The sequence below is a fragment of the Taudactylus pleione genome, unplaced genomic scaffold, assembly GCF_031769625.1.
Source record: "Taudactylus pleione unplaced genomic scaffold, aTauple2 ptg000547l, whole genome shotgun sequence".
Lineage (NCBI taxonomy): Eukaryota > Metazoa > Chordata > Amphibia > Anura > Myobatrachidae > Taudactylus > Taudactylus pleione.
Window position 1 is genome coordinate 2,461,446 of NW_028284949.1, and position 13,339 is coordinate 2,474,784.

At 47.6% G+C, this 13,339-nt stretch overlaps 1 pseudogene across 1 annotated transcript in view; it reads left to right on the forward strand.

The window, feature by feature from the left end:
* The first annotated feature begins 1,376 nt into the window (after positions 1–1,376).
* The window catches only part of LOC148500763 (uncharacterized), a 65,186-nt pseudogene continuing 53,223 nt past the window's right edge, over positions 1,377–13,339 (forward strand). Inside the window, exons 1-3 of the transcript XR_015870127.1 lie at positions 1,377–1,447; positions 3,621–3,868; positions 6,189–6,356. The product of XR_015870127.1 is annotated as an uncharacterized LOC148500763 (transcript). The remainder of the gene's footprint in view (positions 1,448–3,620; positions 3,869–6,188; positions 6,357–13,339) is intronic.

The window sequence follows — 13,339 nt, forward strand, 5'->3', positions numbered from 1 at the left end:
ATATATCTCTTATCTATCTATATCTTATCTATATAACGCATATCTATCTCTTATCTACATATCTCATATCTATCTCTTATCTATATAACTCATATCTATCTCTTATCTATATAACTCATATCTATCTCTTATCTATCTATCTATCTCTTATCTATATAACGCATATCTATCTATCTATCTATCTATCTATCTATATCCCATATCTATCTATCTATCGATCTATCTATCTCTTATCTGTCTATCTCATATCTATATATCTCTTATCTATCTATATATCTCATATCTATCCATCTCTTATCTATATAACGCATATCTATCTATATCCCATATCTATCTATCTCTTATCTATCTATCTCATATCTATCTATCTAATATCTATCTATCTCTTATCTATCTATCTCATATCTATATATCTCTTATCTATCTATCTCATATCTATCCATCGCTTATCTATCTCTTATCTATATAAAGCATATCTATCTCTTATCTACATATCTCATATCTATCTCTTATCTATATAACTCATATCTATCTCTTATCTATATAACTCATATCTATCTCATATCTATCTATATCTTATCTATACAACGCATATCTATCTATAGCCCATCTATCTATCTATCTATCTCATATCTATATATCTCTTATCTATCTATCTATATATCTCATATCTATCCATCTCTTATCTATCTCTTATCTATATAACGCATATCTATCTCTTATCTACATCTCATATATATCGCTTATCTATAACTCATATCTATCTTATCTATCTATTTCTTATCTATATAACTCATATCTATCTATCTCATATCTATCTCTTATCTATATAACGCATATCTATCTATCTATCGATCGATCGATCGATCGATCGATCGATCGATCTATCTATCTATCTATCTATCTATCTATCTATCTATCTATCTATCTATCTCCCATATCTATCTATCTATCTATCTATCTATCTATCTATCTATCTATCTATCTATCTATCTATCTATCTATCTATCTATCTATCTATCTATCTATCTATCTATTATTAGTGTTACAATGTTCATGTAACATGTACAAGACATATAAAGGGGAGAGTCCTATGTAACACACTGAGTCTGGCTGAGTTAACATCATTGTTTTCTAGGTAAAAAAAAATTATATTCTAAATAGCAGAAATTTCCAAATGGTTACAATTTCATATCTAGAGTAAAACATTAATTTATTTGCTGAATTAGCCTATTGTCGTCAGTGCATGCCAGCGGCGGCCATTTTCTGTGAGCCTCCCACTCACAGGCATCCAGCCTTCGCTTGGAGCCAGTGACGCTGCGGAGGGGGGCGTGTCCACTCGATCTCTCAAACGCCATTTTAGAACCTGGTGAGCGTTTTTTTAAATATTCCATCCATAGGCAATAGTTACATCCGGGGTACTCTGGGGTACGTGAGCAAGGCGCAGGTAATATATCTCTCTCTATAACTTCATTTTATTATGAGGAGGGATAGGACCCATCCCAGCATGCGCTGTTAATTCTAGGGAACATTGTTATCATTATATAGAGGGGGAAGGGTCTCTAAAGTGACATATGAAGACTGAGTGATGAGAGATCTCTCAGCACACCCAGTTTATCACATGGGGTCTATTCTGATTCCTCTATAGAGAAAGGGGGTCCCCAGCATATATTGATTATCACACTAGGATTATCATTACTATTATTATGACTATACAGAGGAGAGGGGATGTATAATGATATATGAAGAGGAATAAGAGCAGGACTCATAATAAGTGAGGGACAAAGGTGACCTGCAGCATATTACACCTGAGGAATGGAGGCAGGGACTGACATTGCAGCACGCGGTTCCCGCCATCGCGTCTCGTCCATTGCCGTGCTGTGGATACCTGGAACCACTTTGCTGTTTGTCAGTACATTTCTGATACAGTGCGTCTTAATCGCAGCTCCGTAAACATCGGCCATTGCATGGGACTCACAATCGGGCCCTTAGTGATTTCCCGTATGAAGCCTTTTGTAGCACTTTGGGGCCATAATCTAGTGTTAGAAACGCTCATTTCTAATCCCTTTGACCCTTTATTTATTTATTACCAGTTATATATATAGCGCACACATATTCCGCAGCGCTGTACAGAGAGAATATTTGGCCATTCACATCAATCCCTGCCCCAGTGGAGCTTACACTCTATATTCCCTACCACATGCTCACACACACCTTTAACAGATGTTCCTCTGAAATGGCTGACACCTTGGGCGGTGTTCCTAGTCGCACTCACTCGTGTAGGTTACCTGGCCGGACTGCACCCTCTGTGGTGTAAAGAACCTTTCCTACACACAAATAAGGATAAAGTGGAAACACAAACTAATGTACCGTATTTTTCGTAAAATTTTGGGTCTCAGTTGCATCACAGAAGCAGCGAAAAGCCGCTCACGGTGCACCAGAGGCACTTGGCTGTGACCCGCACAGGAATTGGTTTTACACACATACAAATGCGCAAATGAAGCACACCGGAAATCAGCGTGAGGAAAAGCTGCAGTCGCTCACATCGGAGCCCTTTATACACAGGTTCGGACTTCGTTGCACACAGAGATGTACAAATGTCGCACACCCCAGTGGTCAGTGTACACTAGCAATGTAGTCTTGCAGCTTCCACTTTTTTTATTTATGCAAATAAGATGCAAATTTGAGCAAGAAAGACGCGTGGGGCCTGGCGTAGTGTTAATTCTAGCACCAAGCATCTGTCACAACCCGTGCAGTTCCTCTGTCCTGCCTGGGGTGTCGCTCTAGCACACTTTGGACTGTGGGTCTGATTCAGAGCCGGACGCTATTTGCGCTCGCTCGTCCAGAAAAAGGGGCTGGCTATTTAAATTGAGTGCTCGCTCTTTGCGGTCTGTTGACGCCTCTATGTCTGAACGAGCGAACAAAACATGCGAACGTTTTTTTGATAAAAACACCCCCTGGCCGCTCACATCATACGTCATCTCCGCTATTTATTAGATTAATCGAGTACATCGAAAGGCGAATGAACTGCTCGCTATTCTTGTGGTAGCATTTTCCTACCGCAATCATGCGAGCAGTTCAGGCTAAAATACAACCAAGTGACGTGGTCGATGATGCTGCTTTGTTAATTATGCACACCCATTAAACGCCCGTTTTGACCGTTTGGCACGCCTGCGTTGGATCTCCACTCCCCGTTTTCAAGCACCTTCCCCTGTTACCACCCACAAACGCCTCATCCTGTCACTCAAATGAGCAGGCATTCGCTATTTTGCGAGCACACGATTTCTGACCGCACTGACTGGTTCGCGCATGCGTACTAAAACGCATGCGCAGATGTGCGAACATTGCTCCGAACGAACGAGTGGCCCTGAATCAGGCCCTGTATCTGAGCAGTTTGTTGCATCAGCTGAGTGCTAGAAGCATCAGAGCAGAGAGCGACACCCCAGATAGGAAAGAGGAACTGCTCGGGTTGTGACAGGTGCAGGGTGCTAGAATGAACACTAGAGCGGGCCAAGAAGGGGCTGTTTGGTGCGACTGAAGCCACAGTAAGAAAGGACACATCTGTAGTTTCTAGTTTTTATATCAATCAGGAATTTATAATTCTTTTGCTTTGTCTACAGCTGACTAATGATACATACAAAAAAAGACTGCACTCCCTGGATCTGGCCGGGACAATCTCCCATTTATCTTTCCAGACCCCAAAAAATCCCAGGCTCCATCCAGACAGACTCTTGCAAGAAGGATCTAAGATGTCGCTGTACAGACCTACAAGGGGAACGTACGTAAAGTGCCCCAAGTAATGAAGGTGCATTCAGCAAGAAGGATGGCAAGCTCCTGGGCATGCAGAACCCCAACTTCAGCAGACAGTGTATGAGTAATATTAATGAGATGGATGCATTTAGTGGCAAAAATGCAGCTGTAAAATGCCATAACCCCCCCCCCCCAAAAAAAAAAAAAAAAAATGAAAAGGGGTAGATTTATTTAAGTGCAGGTTTTTAAAAGTGGATATATTGCCCATAGCAACCAATCGGATTCTAGCTATTATCTTCTAGAAAGTGGTAAATGAATGTTAAATAGAATCTCATTGGTTGCTATGGGCAACATCTCCACTTCTAAAAACCCGAACTTTAGTAATTATACCCCTAAGGGGTTTATTTGTTAAGTGGCTAGTCCAAAAAGTTGCCGCTTCATGGCGCACTTACGCCCAAAATTTAAAAAGGCAATGTTTTGTTGTTAAAAACATTGCCCTTTTAAATTTCAGGCATAAACGCGCTGGAAAGTGGCAATTATTACATGTGCTTAGTAAATAAACCCCGAAATGTTGGGAGGTATTTCTGTGTATAGTGATAACAGTGCATCATATATATATGAGTGTGACCAGTGTACAGCGTTCACTGTGATGTGCATAGTGTCTGTGTCCCAGGGGTATATCACTGACAGAGATAACTTGGATATTGGTTCTGCCTTTTTAGGGCCTGCATTTATTCATTTATTAAATGGAAATCCACAATTCAGACATTTGTAACCAATCTTAAATGGAGCTAATTTTGCTGAATGTGTATCCGGACACATTAGGACAGTTGACAAATAGTTTCACCTTAAGCATTATGACATTAAAGGAGTATTCAGTAATCCCACCAAATTGATAATAATGTGGGACCCAGGGACTGAAAGAAATCGGGGACCTAATTTATTGTTTCAGGGTCCCATTGTAATTTATGGCATTATGTAAAATCCTCATCAGCCTGCGAGTCTTACCTACTGCAGAGAAGGTCAATTGCACCCTCGTCACTAGAGTACTCCCAGCCCGTGTACGGGAGCCGTAATTGTGCCTGTGACCGCCCTGCTATGATAGGGGCGGCTCTATTTGACTAACCAGAGAGTGTACTGCAGGAAACTGGTCTTTTTTTGGACTTCCCTGACGCTGTTTTTTTGGCAGAAAACACGTACTGTAGAGTCTAAGTGAGAACACTGGTATTTATTTTATTATTTATTACCAGTTATTTACATAGCGCACACATATTCCGTAGCGCTTTAAAGAATATATTTGGCCATTCACATCAGTCCTTGCTCCAGTGGAGCTTACAATCTATGTGCCCTACCACAGTCACAGACACATACACATACACACTAGGATTAAGTTTTGTTGGGAGCCAATTAACCTACCAGTATATTTTTGGAGTGTGGGAGGAAACAGGAGTACCCACAGGGAGAATATACAAACTCCACACAGTTAAGGCCGTAGTGGAAATCGAACCCCCAACCTCAGTGCTGTGAGGCAGTAAAGCTAACCACTACACCACAGGTTCTCAAACTCGGGGCGATTCAGACCCAGACGCTAAGCTGCGCTCTCTCGCAGCCAAAAGGGGCCCGGTATGCAAATTCTGCGATCGCACTGTCTGGTGTAGGGACGCCCTCTATGTCTTAGACAGCGTCGGCAGAGCGAACGCACGCCAGTCTAAAGACGCCCGCTTTTATTTCTTAACACACGTCATCTCCAGGAAGTGTATGATTAATCAGAACCATCGGAGCTGCACGCAGCGCATGACGTAAACCCTACCCCGCCGCAAGCACTGCGATCACTGCTGGCCAGACACGCCTGCATTCGCACCACCACTCCCCCATTCACAAGCACCTTCCCCTGTTACCACCCACAAACGGCACAATCTGTCACTCAAAGTAGCGTCCAGTCTGTGTACTACGAGCGCACGATTCTCGGCCGCAGTGACTGGCACGCGCATGTGTATTTTGACGCTTACGCATGCACAGACGGGCGACAATCGCCCATAGCGAGTGGTCGCGGCTTAGCGTTCTGGGTTTGAATCAGGCCCTCGGTCCTCAGGACCCCACACAGTGCATGTTTTACAGGTTCCTTAACAGAATCACAGGTGAAATAATTAGCTCCACCTGTAGATCTTTTAAAATGTGTCAGTGAGTAATGTTCACACCTGTGCACCTGCTGGGTGACCTGGAAAATGTGACCTGTGTGGGATCCTGAGGACCAAGTTTGAGAACCACTGCACTACACCATCTGTGGTAGTATGAAGAAGGATGAGAGGGTCCTCTGAGAATCACAGACTATATGGCCTAGAGTAAGGAGGACATAACAGCAGCTCATTGTATCATATCTGTATTTTACATGTGATTTTACTCTGTGTTGTTTATTATAATATTTATTTTATTCCCAGACAATTCAGCTGTGAGGAACCAGAGAATCCCTTCCTGGAAGTCAAGTAAAACTGAAACCCTTCCTGTGTAAAATCACAAATTAACAGAGGATGGACAAGGACAGTAACAAGATGAATGAGAGGATATTAAATCTCACCCTGGAGATCATCTACCTGCTGACTGGGGAGGTGAGGGAGTCTGGGAGTGTCACAGTGATATCACTATTATCTCTATTACTAATACAGGGACCTGACTGGGGAGGTGAGGGAGTCTGGGAGTGTCACAGTGACATCACTATTATCTCTATTAGTAACACAGAGACCTGACTGGGGAGGTGAGGGAGTCTGGGAGTGTCACAGTGACATCACTATTATCTCTATTAGTAACACAGAGACCTGACTGGGGAGGTGAGGGAGTCTGGGAGTGTCACAGTGACATCACTATTATCTCTATTACTAACACAGGGACCTGACTGGGGAGGTGAGGGAGTCTGGGAGTGTCACAGTGACATCACTATTATCTCTATTACTAACACAGAGACCTGACTGGGGAGGTGAGGGAGTCTGGGAGTGTCACAGTGACATCACTATTATCTCTATTACTAACTCAGGGACCTGACGGGGGAGGTGAGGGAGTCTGGGAGTGTCACAGTGACATCACTATTATCTCTATTACTAACACAGAGACCTGACTGGGGAGGTGAGGGAGTCTGGGAGTGTCACAGTGACATCACTATTATCTCTATTACTAACTCAGAGACCTGACTGGGGAGGTGAGGGAGTCTGGGAGTGTCACAGTGACATCACTCTTATCTCTATTACTAACACAGGGACCTGACTGGGGAGGTGAGGGAGTCTGGGAGTGTCACAGTGACATCACTCTTATCTCTATTACTAACACAGGGACCTGACTGGGGAGGTGAGGGAGTCTGGGACTGTCACAGTGACATCACTCTTATCTCTATTACTAACACAGGGACCTGAATGGGGAGGTGAGGGAGTCCGGGAGTGTCACAGTGACATCACTCTTATCTCTATTACTAACACAGGGACCTGACTGGGGAGGTGAGGGAGTCTCGGAGTGTCACAGTGACATCATTCTTATCTCTATTACTAACACAGGGACCTGACTAGGGAGGTGAGGGAGTCTGGGAGTGTCACAGTGACATCACTAGTATCTCTATTACTAACACAGGGACCTGACTGAGGAGGTGAGGGAGTCTGGGAGTGTCACAGTGACATCACTATTATCTCTATTGCTAACACAGGGACCTGACTGAGGAGGTAAGGGAGTCTGGGAGTGTCACAGTGACATCACTATTATCTCTATTGCTAACACAGGGACCTGACTGGGGAGGTGAGGGAGTCTGGGAGTGTCACAGTGACATCACTCTTATCTCTATTGCTAACACAGGGACCTGACTGGGGAAGTGAGGGAGTCTGGGAGTGTCACAGTGACATCACTATTATCTCTATTGCTAACACAGGGACCTGACTGGGGAGGTGAGGGAGTCTGGGAGTGTCACAGTGATATCACTCTTATCTCTATTACTAACACAGGGACCTGACTGGGGAGGTGAGGGAGTCTGGGAGTGTCACAGTGACATCACTCTTATCTCTATTACTAACACAGGGACCTGACTGGGGAGGTGAGGGAGTCTTGGACTGTCACAGTGACATCACTCTTATCTCTATTACTAACACAGGGACCTGAATGGGGAGGTGAGGGAGTCCGGGAGTGTCACAGTGACATCACTCTTATCTCTATTACTAACACAGGGACCTGACTGGGGAGGTGAGGGAGTCTCGGAGTGTCACAGTGACATCATTCTTATCTCTATTACTAACACAGGGACCTGACTAGGGAGGTGAGGGAGTCTGGGAGTGTCACAGTGACATCACTAGTATCTCTATTACTAACACAGGGACCTGACTGAGGAGGTGAGGGAGTCTGGGAGTGTCACAGTGACATCACTATTATCTCTATTGCTAACACAGGGACCTGACTGAGGAGGTGAGGGAGTCTGGGAGTGTCACAGTGACATCACTATTATCTCTATTGCTAACACAGGGACCTGACTGGGGAAGTGAGGGAGTCTGGGAGTGTCACAGTGACATCACTATTATCTCTATTGCTAACACAGGGACCTGACTGGGGAGGTGAGGGAGTCTGGGAGTGTCACAGTGACATCACTCTTATCTCTATTACTAACACAGGGACCTGACTGGGGAGGTGAGGGAGTCTGGGAGTGTCACAGTGACATCACTCTTATCTCTATTGCTAACACAGGGACCTGACTGGGGAGGTGAGGGAGTCTGGGAGTGTCACAGTGATATCACTATTATCTCTATTACTAACTCAGAGACCTGACTGGGGAGGTGAGGGAGTCTGGGAGTGTCACAGTGACATCACTCATCTCTATTACTAACACAGGGACCTGACTGGGGAGGTGAGGGAGTCTGGGAGTGTCACAGTGACATCACTATTATCTCTATTACGAACACAGGGACCTGACTGGGGAGGTGAGGGAGTCTGGGAATGTCACAGTGACATCACTATTATCTCTATTACGAACACAGGGACCTGACTGGGGAGGTGAGGGAGTCTGGGACTGTCACAGTGACATCACTATTATCTCTATTACGAACACAGGGACCTGACTGGGGAGGTGAGGGAGTCTGGGAGTGTCACAGTGACATCACTCTTATCTCTATTGCTAACACAGGGACCTGACTGGGGAGGTGAGGAAGTCCGGGAGTGTCACAGTGACATCACTATTATCTCTATTGCTAACACAGGGACCTGACTGGGGAGGTGAGGGAGTCTGGGAGTGTCACAGTGATATCACTCTTATCTCTATTACTAACACAGGGACCTGACTGGGGAGGTGAGGGAGTCTGGGAGTGTCACAGTGACATCACTCTTATCTCTATTACTAACACAGGGACCTGACTGGGGAGGTGAGGGAGTCTGGGAGTGTCACAGTGACATCACTATTATCTCTATTACTAACACAGGGACCTGACTGGGGAGGTGAGGGAGTCTGGGAGTGTCACAGTGACATCACTCTTATCTCTATTACTAACACAGGGACATGACTGGGGAGGTGAGAGAGTCTGTGAGTGTCACAGCGACATTACTATTATCTCTATTACTAACAGGGACATGACTGGGGAGGTGAGGGAGTCTGGGAGTGTCACAGCGACATCACTATTATCTCTTTCTACTTCAGGGTCCATAGGGTATCCACAGGATACCTTGGGGTATAGGTGATGACGTCAGTCTTCAGGCACCACAGAGTTAAAGTTTTCAGCCTCCCAGGATGCATCTGGGTCCCTCTCCTATACCCCGCCCCCGGGCCAAGGCATCTCAGTTTCGTCGGTGCCTGGCCGGAGTCGGAGGCACTGTGCAGAGGGGGGCTATGAAGAGCCCCTGAAGTTTCTTTTAAAGGCAGCGCTGGCTGCACATCTGGGAGTACAGCATGGACAGTCAGTACTGACGTCCATGCCGTCTCCCCTACACCCCGCCGGTACCAGAACGCCGGTACTGATCCGGGGATGCTGGTAGACATATGGGGTCACGGCTAGCGGTGTCCCCAGATGTTTTGGACCATGGCCGGATCCAAGGGGATGCAGGTAAGCAGCGGGGTCCCGCGGTGGGTCCCTGCTGGTCACATGGTCCTGAGTCCCCAGGCAGGGGGCTCCCTGGGGACTGGCTGCAGCGTGGAGCCAGGCGACCAACCTGCGCTTCCACTACCCCCTGGGACAGCGGGCCGCTGCTGAGCGGCATGCGCTGCGGCGTCCCAGGGGTTAAATGCATGCCAGGGGAGCGCGCTTTCCCTGTCTCACAGCCGGCGCCTCCCCTGCTGCACACAGCCTCTCTGCTCTGCCTGATTGGCCACAGTGTGTCAGCTGTCCTCCCCAGGCCGGCCTCCTTCATCTTCTGCTCCTCGGTGGCCATCTTTAAAGCATGGTGAACACTGCTGGAAGCCTGTGAGCGGTGGCATTGCGGTCTGGGTCCCCCAGCATACCTCTCCTCTGTTTGTCACAGGTCAGTGTATGCAGCGCTGAGTCCTACCAGCCTGAGGGTCTGAGTAGTTGAGAATCAGCGCTAATAGTGCAGGGATTTGTTTCTTCTGCATTGTATGTGACTGAACTGCTAGCCTGCTGTCTGTACTTTCACTTTCTACTGTCAGCTTTATTACTGTCCCTGATCTTGCTCTGCTCAAAGCCCTTGCGGTGCGCGGTGTGCAGGGTGTTATTCACACTATACCAATACGTATAGGTGTGAGTGTCACATACTTACCATCATGTCTGAGACTGATTTTCCTCTCCAGCTCATGTGTACTAAATGTAAGGTACCAATAGCGGAGGGAGAGGGTAACGCGGAGGGGTTATGCCCCCAGTGCCTGGCACTGTCACGGCCGATTATGGTCACGGTCCCGGTACAGGAACCTCCCTGGGCTTGTTTCGCTAAGGCGCTTACAACCCTTGTGGGCCAGCTAGCTCCGCCACCTGCGTTTACCCAGACGGGTTTGTCCCAGCAGTCAGTGGTGTCGTCACCCATGCGGGAGTTCCCGAGACAATTGATGGTACCCCACAGTCTCCCTGTCCCTTCCCAGGTTTCTCCGGAGCCTGCGTGGGTTAATACTCTTAACTACATCGGTTCAGCATTTGTCCGATGTTTTACAGGGGGAGTCTGTGTTGCGGCCTCATAACGGCCGGTGGCGTCTTTATCTGCTCCTTATGGGGATGACGATGAGACGTCAGATCATGGGGAGATTCTGGATCTATCTGACCAAGAACCTCTCCGTACCAAAGAGCCGGACGCTAAGTCCAAGGTGTATATCCCTGGTCTTATTCGAGCGGTCCGCTCGGCTTTAGTTATTGAGGATATTGATCCTTTGGTGGCCACATTCATATATGCCTTTTTAAGGATATTAAGGGTGAGGCTACAGTGTTCCCTCTTTCTGATCAATTAGTGGATCATTTAGAGGAGGCGTGGAAAAATCCAGGTAAACGGTTCAGCCCCAGAGACGCTTAGCCGTGGCTTATCCGTTTGCGGTCAATTATTTTTCTAAGCGGGAATCCCCTACGCAAGTGGATTCACATGTCACACGCCTAGTCAAAAGTGCCACATTGCCTATGCCTTCGATGTCATCCTTGAAGGATGTCACTGACCGCAAGGTGGAGATCTGCCTCAAAGCCGTTTATTCCCTTGCAGGGAAGCATCCAGACCGGCTCTGGCCGTGTGTTGGGTAGCCAGAGCTATGGAGCGCTGGGCGGATAATTTGGAGGCGTCTTTGGACTCTGACTGTTCGGCTGAACAGACCGAGTTGGTGGGCATTCTCCGAGACTAGGCCACTTACATTAATGAAGCGGCCTTAGATATTTGTATACTCACCTCTAGGATCTCCTCTGCAGCCGTGGCTGCTCGTCGCACCTTATGGTTGCGTTCTTGGAAAGTGGACGCGGATTCCAAAAAGGGATTAGAAGGTCTGGACAGGTACTATTTGGTCCAGATCTGGACAAAATTGTAGTTACGTTGGCAGCAGCGAAATCTGCATGTCTTCTGTCTGCTACGATTCTTTCTAGTGCTGGTGGGTCGTCCTTTTGGCCTCACAGGGCCCAAGGTAGGCCTAAAGTACAGTCCTGTCCATGGCAGGCTGGGGCCAAGAAATTGTCCAAGCCCAAGAATCAGGTCTGGAGTACCAGATGTCCGGCTCCTAGGTCAGATAACAAACCTGCGGCCTGACGGTCCAGGCCTCCTTTTGGGGGACCCCAAAGTGGGGGGCGCCTGCTTCAGTTCGCCCGGTGCTGGTCGCAGTGCATGTTCCAATTTCCCAGAGGGGCCTGGGTTTCTATTCCATTCTATTTTTGGTGCAGAAACCCAATGGGTCTTACCGTTCAATACTAAACCTAAAGGCCCTCAGCAAGTCCTTGAGGGTGCCTCTGTTTCGGATGGAGACCCTGCGGTCCATTATTCTGGGGACTACATGGTGTCATTGGACATCCAGGACGCTTACCTGCATGTCCCTATTTTTTTGCGCCATCAGCAGTTCCTCAGATTGGCAATCTGCAACGAACATTTCCAGTTCCGGGCACTGCCTTTTGGCCTGGTGACTGCTCCACGGGTATTCACCAAGGTCATGGCGGTCATGGCGGCTCTCCTGCGGACGCAGGGAGTCCGACTGTTGCCTTATCTGGACGACCTCCTGTTGATAGCGGGGTCTCCAGAGTTTCTTTTACACCATCTGGATCTGACGATTGCGGTACTGCAACGTCACGGCTGGTTGACAAACTGGCAGAGGTCCACTCTCACCCCGTCTCAGAGGATCCTGCACCTCGGGGCCTTATTGGACTCCAGGCAGCAGTGGATCTTTGTGACGGAGGAAAAGATCCTTGCTTTGTAGTTGAGGGTGCGCAGTTGTCTGCAGTGTCGTCGAGTGTCGACACACTTGGCAAAGAGATTATTGGGCTCAATGGTGTCGGTATTCGACATGGTGGAGTACGCCCAATTTCACTCCAAACCTCTGCTGCTATTGATCCGGTCCAGATGGAATGGATTGCCTCAGTGTCTCAAGTCCCAGACGTTGGGGCTCACTCCGGATGTTCGCCTGTCTCTAACCTGGTGTTTGCAGACGCCCGTTCTGGGTGGCGAACTGGGTCCTGTTAACAACGGACGCCAGTCTCCGGTGCTGGGGAGCTGTCACGGGTCCACACTTGTTTCAGGGCAGGTGGACTCGGGCGGTAGCGGAGCTTCCAATAAACATTCTGGAGCTCCATGCGGTGTCAAGAGCTCTCCAGCGGGCACAGCCAGTTCTCCAGGGTCACCCTGTGCAGGTCCCGTCGGACAACGCCACCACGGTGGCCTATTTAAACCAGCAAGGAGGAACCGGGAGAGTGGTCTTTATACCAGGACGTCTTTCGGAGTCTGGTGGACAAGTGGGGTCTTCCAGAGATAGACCTCATGGCGTCCCGGCACAACAACAAGTTGCCGGTGTACGGGTCTCGAACATGAGACGAAAAGGCGTCTCTGGTGTATGCCCTGTCCGTCTAGTAGATGTTCCAGTTTGCCTACCTTTTCCCTCCGTTTTCCCTTCTTCCGCGGGTATTACGGAAATTCAAATCAAGAAGGAGGTACGCTACTGTTGATAGCTTCCGAGTGGCCC